General features: G+C 37.8%; 1 protein-coding gene across 1 annotated transcript in view; it reads left to right on the top strand.

Annotated features, from left to right (window-relative positions):
• Positions 1 to 17,499, top strand: part of cv-c (RhoGTPase activating protein) — a 534,147-nt gene that overhangs the window by 310,190 nt on the left and 206,458 nt on the right. The gene's annotated exons all lie outside the window — the stretch shown is intronic.

The raw sequence follows: 17,499 nt of genomic DNA on the forward strand, positions 1-17,499 counted from the left end.
AACATGGAAGTATTCTCCATGGTAGAAGTTCTCACTCAGCATATAATTGAGACATAACAATAAGAAGCAATGCCTCGCCATTCTCAGGGGAATTCGCCTCAAGTCACTTCAGTTGTTCCCATACAATATATTTGACTTCTTTAGCCAGCCCCCTGTTGACTGTGAAACGGTATGCAGGGATAAATCATACCACAAAATCATCCTCCAACAAACTCATCAACCATTTAATTTATTTGAACTCCAAACAACATTAAATACATCACCCAACAGCACAGCTGGACCAGATGGAATCCTTTATGTAATTCTGAAACAACTGAACAGTACAGCTTTGAATTTACTGTTGACGTTCTATAACTGGATTTTACTTGAAGGTATATAACCCTTTTGCTGGTATCACTCCGTTAATTTTGCTTTCCTAAACCAGGAAAGGATCAATCACTCTCCCAAAATCACCAACCATTCTCTGTCTCCAGATGCCTAAATAAAACTCCAGAAAGAATGATACACAGTTCTTGAAGCTAAAACACAGTCAACTCCAACAATCAATCTGGATTCTGACAAAATAGAACCACTTTGGATCGCATGGTGAAAGCTGAGACTAACAACCGTAATACTTCAAAAATGAACTTCTTGTAATGGTAAGTCTTTGTGCTGAAAAGGCTTTTGATATTACCTGTAGGTATAGCATATTACAAAAACTTTATTTCATAGGATTGCGAGGACACTTACCGAAATTCATTAAAAACTTTCTTTAACGCAAAACCTTTCAAGTCCATTCTCAAACTGTACTTTTTTCGATTTTACTCAGGAAGGTGTCTCACAAGGATCAATACTTAGACTGAACACCATAACACAGAACATCCTCAATACTGTAGACAATGTATGCCGATGATCTTACTATATCTTGCTGTTTCAAAATATTCATATCATTGAAAAACAGCTACAACTTTCCATAAATACGTTAGAGACATGGACACTACAGAATGGATATCGTTTACGAGAACAAAAAAATAGCTGCAGTTCACCTCTGTAAAATACGCAGGCTGCATCCGGAACGTGGGTTAAAGAACCATCCGATCCCTCTCATAAGTAATCCTTCGTTTGCTAGGTTTAATGTTGGACACCAAACTCAACTTTGTTTCACATAAAACATACCTCTGAAGAGTCTGTTTGAAGAAACTTATTGAGGTTCATTACAGCCATGACATGGGGTGCCGATAGATACACTTTTCTACATTTGTAACGTGCTCTTCCCAGTCCTTGTCTAGATTATAGTGCTGTTATCTATGACTCGGCTAAGAAAAGTACTGACCAGACTTAATACCATTCACACTGCTATAGGGCTGTTTAGAACATCCCCTGTGTACAGAGTTCATGTAGAGGCATATGAGCCTCCGCTTAACCTTAGAAGAAAAATGATGCTCCTCAATTATGCAACCAAAATTCAAAGCCTTCCAGCTCGGCCCGTTCGACCTTTACTTTTCAACCCTGAATTGGATAGTGTTCTATAACAGCAAACCGACTAAAAATAGACCCACTGGTATTAGACTAAACGATTTGCTGCACACCTGGAACTTTCATTTTGGCAATATACTTCAAGAGACCGATGTGACCCATTCTGGTCCATAACTCTCCCTCTCTCTGATACCTATTGAAGTGAAACTTCTTTAGGTGTGCGCCCAGGAAGTTTTCAGATGGGAGTAACTTGCATTCGTGGATTGACAAAAATTGCAACGAAATTGTGACACAGCAAACTAAGCAATAAGTAAACACATTACAGGTGCTCTGAACAGCCAATTGTCATACTGGGCTGAATGCACCGATTATTGTTCGACCCCTGAAGTTAAACGGCGTTAGTCCCGCTTAGTACTTGGGAAGATGACTACCTGAAAATATCGGGTAAAGGATTTTTTTCTAGTTAGTATTATTAATGAAACCATGTAGATGTCATGTTTTTCTAAAATATTTTTACAGTTCAATTGCTTCATACCATGTAAACTTAAACTCCTAATGGGACCATTATTGCAATGTATAGCTCTAAATAAATTATTAATAGATTGATTGCTGATGCAGCAAAAATGAAGAAACTTCGATGTTCACAAACGAACTTATGAATATTATCGTGTGGGAGGGATAATATAATGTTATTTTATTTTACTGCAATTCACAGAAAATTGCTATCTTTCCTTCTATATCTCTTATTTAGATTTTTTTCTTAGGTGCTCTCACACCTACCAAGGCCCCACCTTTTGCCACCTGACTTCTATACACTGTATATCTCACGGAAGCTTCTCAGGATCATGAGGGTAATTTCCTTTGTTTCCCCTTTGTCAGTTTCCAGGATTCTCTCGCCAAATTGTGGGAGAGCAAACTCTTAACTAGGCAAGCAAGGCGTGTGTTACTTAGAATAACAGGACTCAAAGTGAAAATAAAACATGAAATTTATTACATATATATATATATATATATATATATACAATTGAACAATAGAAAGCATATGATCATAATATACAAAGTTGACTCAGAGATACCTTGCATATATTATTCTTATTACAGTTTCCCTTCACTAGTTATTCTGATTTGACAATTATATAAAAACACATGACATTCTTCTTCCCTTATTCCCTAATTAACTCCTAACACTTGAACATTCACTATATCTATTTTCTTTACTCCTGGATACAATACTGTTTCATATAGTAATAATCAAAATGCTGCATTCATCATTCAACTCTTTGTTCTCACTGCACTGTTACAATATACTTGTAGGCCAATCTTCAGTATCTTAATTTCCCTCCATGTTACTAATCATTCAGATAAACCAATTGTATACAAATCTTCATTAATTAAAGCACTATATTCAGAGTTGCTCATATAACTTAATTATCTGTCATTTAAAGCATATTAAAAATCTTTCTTAATCTCTTTACTTCCGTTTCTAACACCTTATAGCTATTTGTACATCAATTTCATCTATTAAAACACCATTTCAGCTTTGCTCATATAACTTAATTATCTGTCATTTAAAGCATATTCAGAATCTTTCTTTATTCTGGAGCTACCCCTTTCATTACCCTACTTTTTTACTAACAGTCCTTAACTTAGAATATACCTAATATAACGATCACCTACGTCTTTCTCTTCTTCTACAGGGAGGTTTCAGGCTTTTCTTAGCCTCTCCAGGCTGTCATCTTGGGCTTTCCTTTCTGGCTTCCTTCATTTGCTTCCTCCTGACTCTGCTTCAGATAATTTTCCGCAACTCTTGGCTGCTTAGGTCTGGCATCCTTAATCTCCTGGACTTCCTACTCTGAATATATAACCTCCTTTACTACGGATCACTCAGATGTATCTTTCTCCAAGAGGTCGTTACGTTTCCTGGTTTACTTAACCGTCTTTCATAACTTTTTTGCTTATCATACATGAACTTTCCTTTACATGTTACTCTTAACTATTTTTCCCATTACTGTCTAGGGCCCTTTTTGCACTCCCTACATTTCTGCACTGCCCAACTTACTTTTTTCCCTGTCTCCACGATCACTCTCTTTAGCCACTTCTCTCTTCCCTTCACACTCACCACCCTATCAGATCTCAAACTCTGTTAATATACGACCATGTCCGGCATCATTTGATGTTCCATTGTAATGTTAGCTGATGAAGGGACCTGATATAGTTTGTATATTTGTAAATAGTTTAGTATTTTGCAAATATTTGTATAGTTGTAAATATTTTAAATATTTGTATAGTTTGTAAATATTTTAGTCCTGCGCTTTTGGATACAACAGTATTGCTCATGTATTACATAGGTAATTTCCTGATTAGATATTGATCAGGTCGTTTCGTCAGGTGTGTCTGGAATCTGTGAAGCTTTATATGCTAACTATACGCACTAACGTAGTAATTAACACAATGCCGCGACCTAGCTTGGCAATCACCGATTCCGAAAACGACGCCGTCATGAATCTTAACGGAAATATAGAGAGGAACGTGCCGAAATGTTACGAACTAATCTTAGAATAAGTTCAATGACGACGGAGCAAGTTGAAAATCTATGCTACAGGAAGCAGGTAGCTAATATGGACGAAACACAGGCCGAAACGCAGCGAACCGTTAAACGGCTCAAACCTTATGTAAGATCATCACAAGACCCTGATAACGAAGAAACCACTAAAGTATCATATTGCGATTTAGGTGATATGATAGATGAATGTCAACACTGTGGCGGATTATCTTTTCACGGCGAACTCGGAAGAGCCACACATTCGTGTTGTCACGGAGGGAAGGTATGTTTGCCGACGGCAGGCACCTATCAAGACGCTGTAAAGACTTTGTTGTTTGACAACACAGAAAAAGGGAGACACTTCCTAGAAAACGTTCGCGTCTACAACAATCTTTACGCCTTCGCTTCTTTTAATGCCGAAACCACGGACGGTGGCGGCGGCCCTTATACGATGCGAATACCAGGAGGTGCCATGGTGAAAGGAACGACTGAAGTTTAATGTTCTTTAGAGACGTTCCACAATTCGGCCAAATCTACATTTATGACGATGGAGAAGCGTTGATGGAACCAGCAAAAAAAAAAAAAGAGAACTGATCAGCGGGGATTGGCGAGCGAAGCCCCCTAGTATACATTATTATGTATACTAGGGATAGTATGTATAACATAATATCAAATCGCTAACTCAAATATTTCTTGGTGAGGGCAAATACTTATTGACATTCAATACTTATTTTATATACATGGGTTTGGTGTAAATGTTAAAAGCAAATATAAACTAACGCTATATAATTAACGGTGTTGGTTACGCATCTTCTCTTCGAATCGGACTTTCCCAATAGGCGACTCGAGCTGCACCAAAGAGTATTATAACCGTCCACGCTCAATTACTGACACTTGTTAATAACAGGTTAGCGTCGAATATTTTCTCAGTAAACAGGAAAGCCCCAAAACTACTGTTCATTATTTACTTAAGTTTTCACTGTGACGAAAGAAGTAGAGGTAGGGGAGACAATTTTTACTCCCGCAGTTTCCACTCTTCAGAGGAAATTCAAAAAGAACTAGCAATTACTTAGCTGACATTTCCTCATGCGATTGCCATCTGTTTTTCCGCACATGCTTTGGATGCTAACGATGGCGGTTCAGAGGAAAAGGAATATTTTTAATTCATTTTTGTTTATTTGATTTTCGTGTTTACCGGTTGTCTCGCTTTTCTTCCCAGCTCGCAAGAGCCGGAAATTGGGTTTCACGAGGGGTTTAGCTGAAAGCTGTTGGAAGGCTATATTTTTATTTTTCATTCTTCGACTGCATTTCCTCATAATAAACCCACGGAGTTGTTCAGTCTGTTCATTTGAAATCTTCCTCTCTCAATCTCACATGGAAATGAAGTGATGTAGTTTCTCAGGCGTAACTTTGGCCAGTACCGGCACATTTAATACAAGAAAAAAAAGTTCATAGAACAAAAGGCACTTCACTCTAGCTAAAATGACGTAATATATCTTCGTAGCTAACAGCAGAATTTTGGAATTAACTGAAGTGCCCTCGTGTTTCTTTAATTCCTCACTAATGTCATTTTACCAAGAGTTCGCAGTGTCCTTAAATGGTCAGTAAGGGGCAAAGTAACAAAGACTTAACAAAGACTTTTTTTTTTCATCGATATATTTTCTTTGTATTGAAAGAAAGCCCGAAAAGAAATGGGAATAATAAATTTTTATTGATTCCCCTCTCTCGTGTTGAAAACTTAATATAATTTTATATGAACCCATTTCTTTCTTTGATATCGGAGGATGGATAGAACAAAAAATGTCTCTAACAGTTGAAGTTTTTGTCTGGTAACGTTCTCTTGAAAGAAAACCTGTATTGTATGCGCGGCTTTGAGTTGAAATTTATATATGCTTGAGCATTTTTCGGCCCAGCGCTACCATCAAACTGAACGTAATAGCATTTTATGTTGTACAATTATCTTGGTTTCTCAGATCCATATTGTGATAAATGAATACCCATACTATCTTGCGGTACCTGTAAGGAACTAAAAATATGTTATTTTAGGAAGAAAGCACTTGAAAACCCACTTGGATAATAATCGCTTTATTTTGGTATCAGGAAATATGGAATAAAATTAATTCATATTGTATTCTCGAATGGTTTTTTTTTCCGCCATTTTGATTAATGATTTATTTTTGTCTCGTACCGTGTATACACAGAACATACTGACTCTAAGGGATACAGTACTTGAAATTAAATGCGACTCATATAGTCCAAACATATCTTCTTAAGTCCGATAAATCAGCCATTCTTTTTTATACAACGTTACGACTACATGGATAACAAAAGAATTTATTCTCTACAAAAGAATTTATTTATTCTCTCTATGGAAATACCAGATCTTTATAAAAGGAACCAAGTGTATTTTTAATTATTGTATGTTTTAACACTGTATAGACGATTAATCCAGCAACATACTACTATTAAAAGCAAAAAAAAAAAAAAAAAAAACCTAATCGATTTGAATTAAGATTTTTCTTAGGGCAAAAGAATTTACAAGTAGAAATAATGGAACTTTAATTTACACCTTTTTCGGCGTGCCGAAATATTGGACGTATTTGCGTATTTCAACAATTTTTCATGGCACCGGATCGAAGTTCTCACTAGAAGGTTTTTTTTTTTTTTTTTTAAATATTAATTAGAAGAACGTCCTTAATAATGATTCTCATATCAGTTGGAATGGTAATTCGTGCACACTTCTTCATGGCTTTGAATAACAACAAATCAACTCAAAACGTTGCATATTCTTCCGGGGATTCCACTTCGAACACGAAGCGAAAATTCTCGAACACTAAAGGAGATGAGTTACAATAAATATATTAAATACAACTATTCTTCTTTATTTAAAGAACGCTGCTTAAAAAATACACGAACACTCCTGTATTTGCTTTGTTGTACCCCATGTGGCAGTTTTTTTAACCGACTATCAGTTATGCACATTCTATGCCTTTCAAACCACACAACCGCCGAACTGGTGCGCGCGCGCGCCGTTAGTTGGGCGTCACAGTCCCCGAAGAAGAGAATCTCAGAAAGCCCTAGAGATGGAGGTGTTAGGTTTCTTGCCTGACTTTCTACAATCCACTGTCTTAGAGATAACAACTCTACCATAAGCTTGCTTGGTCTTTATCTTTTGGGAAATATTAAGGTGGTGTCTTCTTTCCGAAAGACAGAAACAATTTCCTATTATAAGTGGGGGTGGACCTGGACACAGGATTGAAAAGAGAAGGGCGAGGGATTAAACTGCGAATATATCGGTCTGAAACTTGAAACGACCCAAAAACAATCCAAAAAATAAATCTTTATATTCATCTGAATGTGGACGAAGAAACCCTGCGGAAATTTAATTTTTGTGGTTGCCTCCCTCAGGATTTGTTTGCTTTGTTTGTTTGCTTTGCAGATATCAGTAGTGGTTAAATGTACGTATGTTTTAGGATGATAGATTATCTTGAACTTGATGCTGAACGAATGTCACAGATTTGTAACAAAATGCAAAATATATTATATCAGTGGAATTACAACTAATTTTTGAAAAGCAAATTTACACACATTTTAAATTATCTGAATATTACTAATCACAACTATTTAATTTAATAATTTTTCTGTTCTGAAAACGAATAGAAAATTATATTTTTTTTCTTTCTATCATTGTATTACCATCCCTACTGTTCTAAATATTCACACACGAAGATGCTGCTGACATCTCCAGGGACTTATACAGACGAATGTGTATTATCCATCCTGATAACATCAATTCCCACATGAGAAATGGGATGCGAGCGATTCTGTTATCAAGGGTAAAGCGGAAGCAACGATTGCGCGTATTTCACAACAGCGTTTACAGTTGGTCGGAGATTATTTCCGTTGGAGAGAAGTGGAAGGATGAAGTGATGAGATAGAATTTGTGCGAAGACAGATAAACGAGTTACACTTATTGCCTAAATTTCTTTCTGACAGTATGTAAGGAAAAATTTTGGTTTAGAGTGCGTTCTGTCGTTTAGAGTTATTGGTGTTCCGTGTGGAGTTTTTAACTACTTCACAGCGAAGTACCGCATTAGTTTCGCTAATATGGTCAGTTAACTGAGTTCATATGCATCGTTCTGAAACCTGAACCCTCCAACCGTGGCGTCAGTCACTGCTGGCATTTACTTGTCAAATGAAGCAGTTGATTATAATTAGCCACCTAAAGGTTAAATGATATCTTAAGTCATTTTTATTTTATTTAAATTATGGTATTCTAAATTTTTTAAACTTATCACTTGTTCTATAATTGATGGGTAGGCATGCCTAATTTTGATTAAGTTTAACATTAATGCGCAATACGGGTTTAAATAGCCACTCATTATTTTTTAAAAGATTAAATAATTATCAGTTGCCTAATATATTTCACTCGTAATTTCAGTTTTACGACTTGCAGTAGCTACTCTTTAATCAGTAGAAATTTCTTTTCGAAATTTTGGAGAATATCAATTTAGTACTATTAAATTTCGATCCAACTTTTCCTTTAGTAATGCACGAACATCTAAAAAAATACTTTCATTTCTGTATATAGGGTAGTCAAACGTCAGGAAGCAATTACATTTTTTTATTCTTTATCAAGTGACTTGTCTTTTTGACTCCGTTCTTATGTCACAGGTATTGCAGCGACGCTTAACTAATATTTTTAAGAAAGGGTAATGTAGAGTTCTAGAAACGGGGATTGACATATGACAAAAATCAATAGGCTATATGTATTAATGTTTATCTGACGCTTTGTTGTCCAGTTACACCCCTATGGAGAAAAAAGAATATATAAAAGCAAGCATGGTAAGACATTATCTGCATCCTCCTACAAGATATTATAGACTCTCCTTCAGGTGAAGGGAAGCGGGGGGACGATAGAATATTACAAAATGCAGACATATACACCAAAGCCTGATAATGTGGCTACACGAACAAACTCAGATAATTGTTTACTAAGGGTTGCACCTTGTTAACTGCCGCTAAGTCTCCACGGTTACCAAGCGTGTCAGTCAATATCAACCTATCTAGCAGTCTGTATTAGATTACCATCTCTCACGACTTTTATAAATGATAGCCAGCTTCAGGTAAACGAATCGTTGGTATGGTCACTAACAAAGTTCCATCCAGTAGACAGCATCAGGTAATGATGCTAGCAAATTGAAGGACGGTGTCCTGTAGCAGTTTTACATTTTCTCGTTAAAAACGTTAGACTCTAACGTAAATAGTTATCAACAGAGAATCTTAATTGACAGAATGTAGAGAGAGAGAGAGAGAGAGAGAATTCCTAAGTCTAATTTAGTGGTCGACTAACGTCATTAAGTATGTTAAAAACATACTGAAGAATTTAATGAGAAAGAACCCCTGGATAGAAAGATAGCTTGAGTTTTGTATCTTTACTTCAAAAATTTACGTTAAACTTGTTTTAATTTTTTAAATAAAAAAATAAATTTTTTTAATTAGTTTTATTACTGTAATCATTTTGCATTAATTTCATATTCGCTTTAATTGCTGGAGAGGGCCATTAGGAAGTAGTCTGCGTATCATTTAGGTAAATTTCTCTTATTCTTCTACAAGTATCTTTACTTCATACTCTGATACATTCCAGCATTCAAACACTGGGATGATGATTTTAAACTTGTTGTTCAGAGTCTTAGTGTTTAACTCTTTTTTTTTTTTTTTCTTGCTAAATCGTTCTCACTTTCACTCGAAAACCAACTACTAAATGGAATTAAAAATGATACTCAGTTTGGATACTGTACTTTGTATGTGATTTCACGCGACTGCTAATGTAGAACATTTCATCTTCTTTCAAGGATTAATAAAAAGCACTAGAAATGGCACAGATTAAAGGATAAGGGTGTGGATGAACTTCAGTCAGAACTGTTGAAGTATAAACACCAGTGTTGCAGTAAAAGTAAAGAAGGGGGAAAAGAAAGTTATCATAATCGGAAGTATCACGTGATTTCTTTGGCAAGAGCATGCGAATTGCAAAGGGAAACCGCTAGCCACACGGGCGTCTGTCAAAGCGCCGATGAGACAACAGGGTGTTTATGTTGGAAGTGCAGTTGCATTCGGCAGCGTCTCTACTCTAAACGAATGCCGCTTTGAGGGAGGGCATGACTATCCACACGTAGCTAGAAAGTCCCGTTTGGGTTGCCGCTTCTTCCCTGTTTACCTTCCCCCCCTCCCTCGCCACATATTTGCTATCTGTAATTCTTAACTTTTGTAGCTGCATTGACGCTGGATTGAGAGCAACATGTATTTGTGAATTTCGGTGTTTGTAGATCATATGTGGCAGTTAATGGGGTAATAAAATTTCTCCTTCGTGACTGGAGTTTCTCCGTGTTAATGATTTAGTTGGTGATACATCCATTACTATAGGTAACGTGAACTTTGACACCGGTAAAAATATTGTCAGTTTCCACTCGTTCTGGAGTGAATGCAAAGTATACTTTTTGGCAAAAGTGCAAGTTCCATGCACTTGAGTGGCCTTCGGTGCCTATTAACAGCAACAGCAAGGACAGATGACTGACTCTTTGGATGTGCACTGTACGGTCTCTAACAAAAGGTTTGTGCCTTTAGATAAACGAATGGCGAGCGATAAAAGATTTAAATGCATTATTTCCACCGGAGTATTTGTGTATTGCTACTAGCTTGGGAAGAAGCTTTTTCAGGACATTAAAATCGGCTCGGGCTTTACTCGCTTGGTAAGCTAAATATCCCTTTTATATACATATTAACAATCCAATCAAGAGATAAAATAGCTCCATCAACTTTTATGTATTCGAATATACATAAGGTATTATATTTGTTTAAATTACGGAGAATAGTGATTTATACGAAAATACAATTGATTTTTATAAATACACATTTTTTTGTACTTATTGATGAAATCAGACTATTTGAGTTGGGAGATCATTTAGAATTGTTCATTTTTGATTTACGGTGTTGCGCTGACGCTTTATTCATTGAAGTCTATACTAATATAAGTATCCACTGGACGCTCACGAAACAGAGTTATTCATTTGGTCTTGCACCTTTGTTCTTGATGTTACCTGTATGTGATTAAGCAAGCACAGCTCTGCGAAACCGAAAATCAACCTGTTGGGACAGTATTGCCATGCGTGTGGCAACAATATTCTCTTCTTTTCACTGATAGCACTTGCAAGTGCATCTTTAGAGTCACAAAGCATCCTTCTCTGAATTCGTAGTATTACAGAATTGAATACAATGTATTTGACACATCTGTTTCTCTGATTGTCCTTTCTTAAAGCTTGACGCCACTTGGTAAATAAAATTCCACTATTTCTCATCGGGAGTTGCGGCTTCCGGGGTTCTATGGTAATCAAATTTTACCTCTTCAACGATCAGTCTGCAATGACAGACAATTATTGCACCACACTTTTTCCGTAAAATGACGTTATAGTCTCAAGATGAATGGAACACACCCACCTGCATCTCCATGTATTGTATTACAGTATATATTAAGACGTAGCCAAATTCTGTAACATATATAATATTGATGATTTTGGCCTCGACTTATTCTCAGAAGTATTTTCAACACCTCACTTAGATATAATAGGAATTACTATAAGGACCATTTGATTGTACCAAAACAAGGTGTTCCCGATGTCTTCATTGGTTCCTAGAAATAAACATCTAGCCGAATTTAAATGTTCGTCTTAAAAGAGGTGTGTACATTATACTCCTCCATGTTGTTATTCTTTCTCAGAGACTGTAATAAAACTCGATACACGTCACCCTTTCTCATAACACTGCTGGAAGCCCAAGGATAGGTCTGTGAGTGAGGTGGTGGGTGTCAACCTGGAACTTTGCCAGAATACTTGAGATCAGGTCACTGGCCCTGGCACTGTCATCGAAATAACTGAAGTCATTTTATCTGTCGTCAACGCAAGGATTTCTTAACACCCCTTTAGACATCAGTCCCCCTTACTCTAAGGAACGAAATCGAGTTTAAAAAAGTTGACACCTCAACCACTTGTTCTGCAATATTTTGTCCTTGCTTAGAAAAAAAACAAAAAAAAAAAAAAAACTAATAAACAGGGCGGTGGCATAAACTTTCACGATGTATTAACTAGAAATGCTGCCACAAAGTACACATTTAACGCTCGCCATGTTTTTATCAGCAGTCGAATTCATAAATTGAACGCGAGAAACGGACTTCGTTTCACGGTTACTAGGCGTGCAGTTCAATAGCCGGAATGGCTGATGACGTAGGTCTCCAGAGCAGTGGGGGGGGATGACAGTATCAGTACCAAACCATCATGAATAACGTATTCTATTCAAAGCTCGTTGTTGACAGGGTTGTCTTGGGAGGCTTGCACGTGTATAGGAAAATGTTTCCACGTATTATCTCTTCTCTTTCTTTCTCCCTGTTGCGTGAGCGTGTTCTTAGCACGAAGCACTTATTAAAAGACATTTGTCTTGATAGTAAGTAGTTTGTGGCCCCTAGACTCCGTTATTAAAATGATCGTGAAATATTCTTTTAATAAATTCGAGCGAATGTAATTTTCACTACTGAAGAAAGAGAAACCGCGTGTCGTAATGAATCAATCAAGAAATAAACCCTGCAGTAAACTCCAAGCAGGATTTGTTTTCTTTACCAGAAATACAAAAGGAGTAAACATGTGGGAGGTTCTTTTTTCGTGACTCTCGGTTTGAACCTTTTGGCGGTCATTCACGCCTGTGAAGCAATTCCCTCACTTCCCCCCCCCCCTTCCTTAACGAATTCAACTCCCGTCTTCAGTACTCTATCCTCGTAGGCACCTAGTTATTTTCATAGCAACCTCTTGACCTGTCTCGATCTAGAAGGCTATTAGCAGTTTTTGTTTTTTTTTTTTTCTTTTCTTTTCTCTTCTCTTCTCCTTTTCGTTTTTCCCTTTTTTTTTTTTGAGTGCTTTGCCGTCAAGGTCAAATGAAAGCGAAGTGTGTCAGCCCAGTCTAAAATCCCCCCCCCCCTCTACTAATGCCTTTCATTAAAAAGAAAATGTCAACAAGTGCGGCTGTGTTTTCTCGGAGCGGAGGAAACGGAACCTTGTTTGTGGCGGGAGCATAAAAGGCGACATTGTGAAGTGGCCGGTGCCACACTGTGACCTCTGTCCAGTTGTCTCTCGATGAATGCGGAACACTAAAAGACAAAGAAAACCGAGGCTGTTATAAAAGATGTAAAAATGATTTGCCTATTTCAACGATTTTTTCAGTTTACATAGCGAGTTTGCTTCCCTGTGCTGAATACATTTATTTTATATTTTGAGAGAACATCCAGTGGTTCCGCACTTGATATCATGCTAAAATTAAATAAATTATAATAAAAAATAATAAATAACTTTCCTTTTTATACTCCGCGACGGCCATATAGGGTTAAAGGATTTTTCAAGCAGGGCCGGCTTGAAGCGGTAACAGATGCGACCGCACCCGGGACGGGACGGGTTTGGTATTTTTAAATAATATTAAATCACAAAAAAAAAAAAAAAAAAAAAATTAAATTAAAAATTAACTAAAATATTTTGAATTGTAATTTAATTACTATAATAGTAATAAGAAATAATTTCGTGTTACTATTATAGTAATTTAAGTACACGTAGCACTAGACATTTTACTTCCTCGTATTGTAGTAAAGTTAGCGTACCTGCGTGTACCTATGAACCTTATAATAAAGATCATATTTATTTATTATTGGTTGAGAGGCCCCACTCTGCTCTACAGAAAAGCAGCGACTGCTGATCGCTTCAAAAGGCCCACCACGGGCTGTCGTGCCTCAGAGACGAATGATAATAATACTAACTAGGGGAGCTCCGCCCCCTGCTCGCTTTGCTCGCCAACTCCTGCGCACGCTTTTCTACGTAATATGTAGAGGTATGACGGAGTAAGTCAAATCTTTTCTATGTAAAAGACACCTGTCGAAACGCACTCATCGATATCTAATCTAATATATAAAAGAAAATAGAAAGTGTAATAAAAAACTATAAAACGTAAAATTGTGTGAATGTTGAGTGAATGAAAGTTACTATTAATTGCATGTTCTAGCTTGTCCTCTTCACTGGACAGATTGATGGCTATGAAGGCCCTCAGGGGCTTCATGGCTGTCATGAAGTTTTCCTAGCTGGCATGGTGTAGGATACTGATACTGGCCATTAGGGTAACTCCCAGGTCAGTGTGGGACAGAGCTACAAAAAGCATGCTCCACCATGAGAATCTCTCTCCGTATGTTCTTTTATTCCTACCACTTTCCCCCACCCTTGGTGGCTCTATCCTCTTTTGCATGGTGGCTCATCCCACCACGCATTTTCAACTCCCACCCTCTAGACCAGGATGTGCGTCCTGTATCAGGAGTCCCCTTACTGTCTCCCCTTTCAAATCAGGCGAATGGCTCAACCTCTGCCCCCTCTGTTCTCTGCACCTTTTATCCCACCTTCTTCCTATCTCTCCGTTATCTCCTTTCCAATAAAATTTCTCTCTCTCTCTCTCTCTCTCTCTCTCTCTCTCTCTCTCTCTCTCTCCCTCTCCTTGGATGCCTAGCTATCCCGGGGTTCATCCCGCCAGAGCTTTCTTTTCTCCGATTTTGTGTGTCCTGGCCTGCCTCCCCAGGGCGGTAATTGAAACGGGGGGTGGAGGGGCTGGCTCCCCACAGGCTAAGTGGCCAGAGGAATAACACAACCCACGCTAATACTTCACAACACACACACACACACACACACACACACACACACACTGGCCTTATGCAGAGTTTTGTATTCTACACAGAGTAAAAATGCTGAATTGGGGGTAGATCCCCGGTGCTGCCAGACAAAGAACACTGTCACAATGATCGATATCTAATCAGGAAATGACCTATGTAATTATTTACCTGTGCATTTGTAGTTCCGGCATTCTCAAGGTCGATTGAATATCACTATGTAATTATTTACCTACGTTTACATAGGTCACTTAGGAAAAGGTCTTTTGCTTTGGGTTTCATGAGGAGTATTGGTTGCATCCCAAAGAGCCCAATGGATGAGGAATATTGTTACATCCCAAAGAGCAGGACTAAAATATTTAACTGAAATATTTACAAACTATACAAATATTTAGAATATTTATAAAATACTAAACTATTTAGAATATTTACAAAATACTAAACTATTTACAAATATATAATATTCATTAATATACAAAAAACGTTAAAGGTTAAAATGGAACATCAAATGTTAGATAGTGAAGCCTGAGGTTAGTGAACGTCATGGAGGTAGTTGTCAATAATTAATTGCATTTGCAGTGACGTAATTGCCTCGCCCTCTTCTCCCATTGGCTCGAATGAATATCACTAGGAGGAAAACTTTTTTAATGTATAGAAAGATAATAAGAAGCCCCGCATTCAATGTTTGCACCCGGCTCTGCGAAATATCCAGCCTGGCCTGCTGCAAGGTAGATAATACAAGACCATGACTGTATTCAGCAGTTACGTGGGCTCGGACCACAGTAAATTTAAAACTTTCGTATTAACTAAACGCATTGAGAGGACAATTGTGTAATTATAAAAAAAAAAAAAAAAGTAAAGTGCAGCCATTATCAACCCACTGCAGGATGGAAGCCTCCTCAACAATTCATGCTGAGGGAAATGGACCATAATCTACCACGCTGGTCCAGTGTGGGTTGGCAGATCGACCGTATTCAGCAGTCACGGGCTTGAACCCCGGTCTACTCAAAGAGCGTGTGCTACTGCACTCCCGCTCCTGCCCACTCGGCTACGGAGGCCTTTGTAATTATAAAATATAAACACAAAAGTAGTGTTTACGTTGTAATATTCTTACAAAAGAGAACGCGCTGAATATGCGGATGAAACCATCTGTGATCTGGCTTAAGTCTTGATTGGGAGTTGCGCAGGTAGCAACAGTTAGAACTAGGGGCATATTCAGGGGTGGGCAGAGGAGGAATATGCCCCCTTAACCAAAAATTTTAAATGAAAGAAAAAGAACGCAGGAGGCTTTCTTTTTATGATACCTGGACCTTGTTGCCAAGCCCCCCCCCCCCTTACGATGATACCTGGATACGCCACTGGTTAGGGGCGCCTCCGTTACCAGGTGGGAAGGAGCAGCAGTGCGTAGCACACGCTTCTTGATTAGATCGGGGTTCGAGCCCGTCACCACCAAATACGGAAGATGCGGAAAGGTCAGGGAATGACCACCGCATATCCCGGAGCAATATGGCCTTAGTTGCTGATGCTCCTAAAAAACCAAATAAATAAACAAACAAACAAACAAGCCACTGGTTAGAACCGTATGGTTGTCGGGATAAAACTATAGTTATTATTTTAAGAATGTTGCGGTCGTCATCTTGTTTTTTAATAACTGGTACCACATTGTCCGGACTCTACAGGCTGTAAAACACCAAAAGAATCTGTTGATAATCGGATTTGACGAGATTTTCCATGTGTGTTAACTTCATCTCTGAGGGAAACTCGGAGATCTCTAGAGAAAAATAACTGTTTCACAAGTACGTGTGCAAAACACCGCAGTATCTTTTATCCAAAATATTGACCATCAAAGAACAGTTTAATACAGTGATAGATCTTAATGCCTAGAGAACTCCTAAAACTGCCCAGGCCATCCACAAAGTGAAAGAGGTCGCTGCATCCCACCTACTCATAATTTTGTGGAGAATCTTCTGGTGTAATAATGCCACAATGTTGCATTTTAGTGAAAAAAAAAAAAAAAAAGTGTTAAAACAAGTGCAAAGTCGTACTTACCAGACACCATTCCGATCCATGCCGTTCTTGAGAAGGTAGCGAATCGTAAGATTTGCTTTCGTTTACTTCCAAAATCCACTCGGCATGGCTTTTAGAAATTTTGAGTTCAACTAAGCCTTCACAAAGTCTTAATTTAACTGTATTTTACGAACTCTGGATGGCATGCTGCTGACGACACTCCAATTATTAAGTCTGAAGCGAGCTCTGTGGAAATTGGGAGTGAATCTCCATGGATATTGGTGCCTGTTGCTGTTGATGAATGGACTGCGCTTTCTTGAAAGATTGCGTAAAACCGGAGCGAAAAATAAGAGAAACTTTCAGTGATATTTGGGTATCGTGTTACTGATTGTGTAAACAACAAAACACCACGTTTTTCATGTGCCATTCTTGTATGATTACTCTGTCACACTATTTATGAAAAGACTAGGTAGGAACAATTACTTTCAATATTACGAACCTGAGGGAGCATAAATTCAAATTGAGGAAAGACAATTGTAGAATAGATGTGCGGAAATTTGCATTTAGCCAGCGGGTGGTTAATTGCTGGAACAAACTTCCATCTGTCGTTGTGGAAGTTGATAGCTTAAATAAATTCAAGGAGGAACTGGACAGACTTTTAGAGGGAATGGATGTGCGAATTATTTATTTATTTATTTATTTTTTTTTTTGCTGATGGTACATAAGCTCATGCGCTTGCTGCTGTCTTGCATCACCT

This window comes from Mastigoproctus giganteus, chromosome 3, assembly GCF_048544385.1.
Source record: "Mastigoproctus giganteus isolate SK-2022 chromosome 3, ASM4854438v1, whole genome shotgun sequence".
NCBI lineage: Eukaryota > Metazoa > Arthropoda > Arachnida > Uropygi > Thelyphonidae > Mastigoproctus > Mastigoproctus giganteus.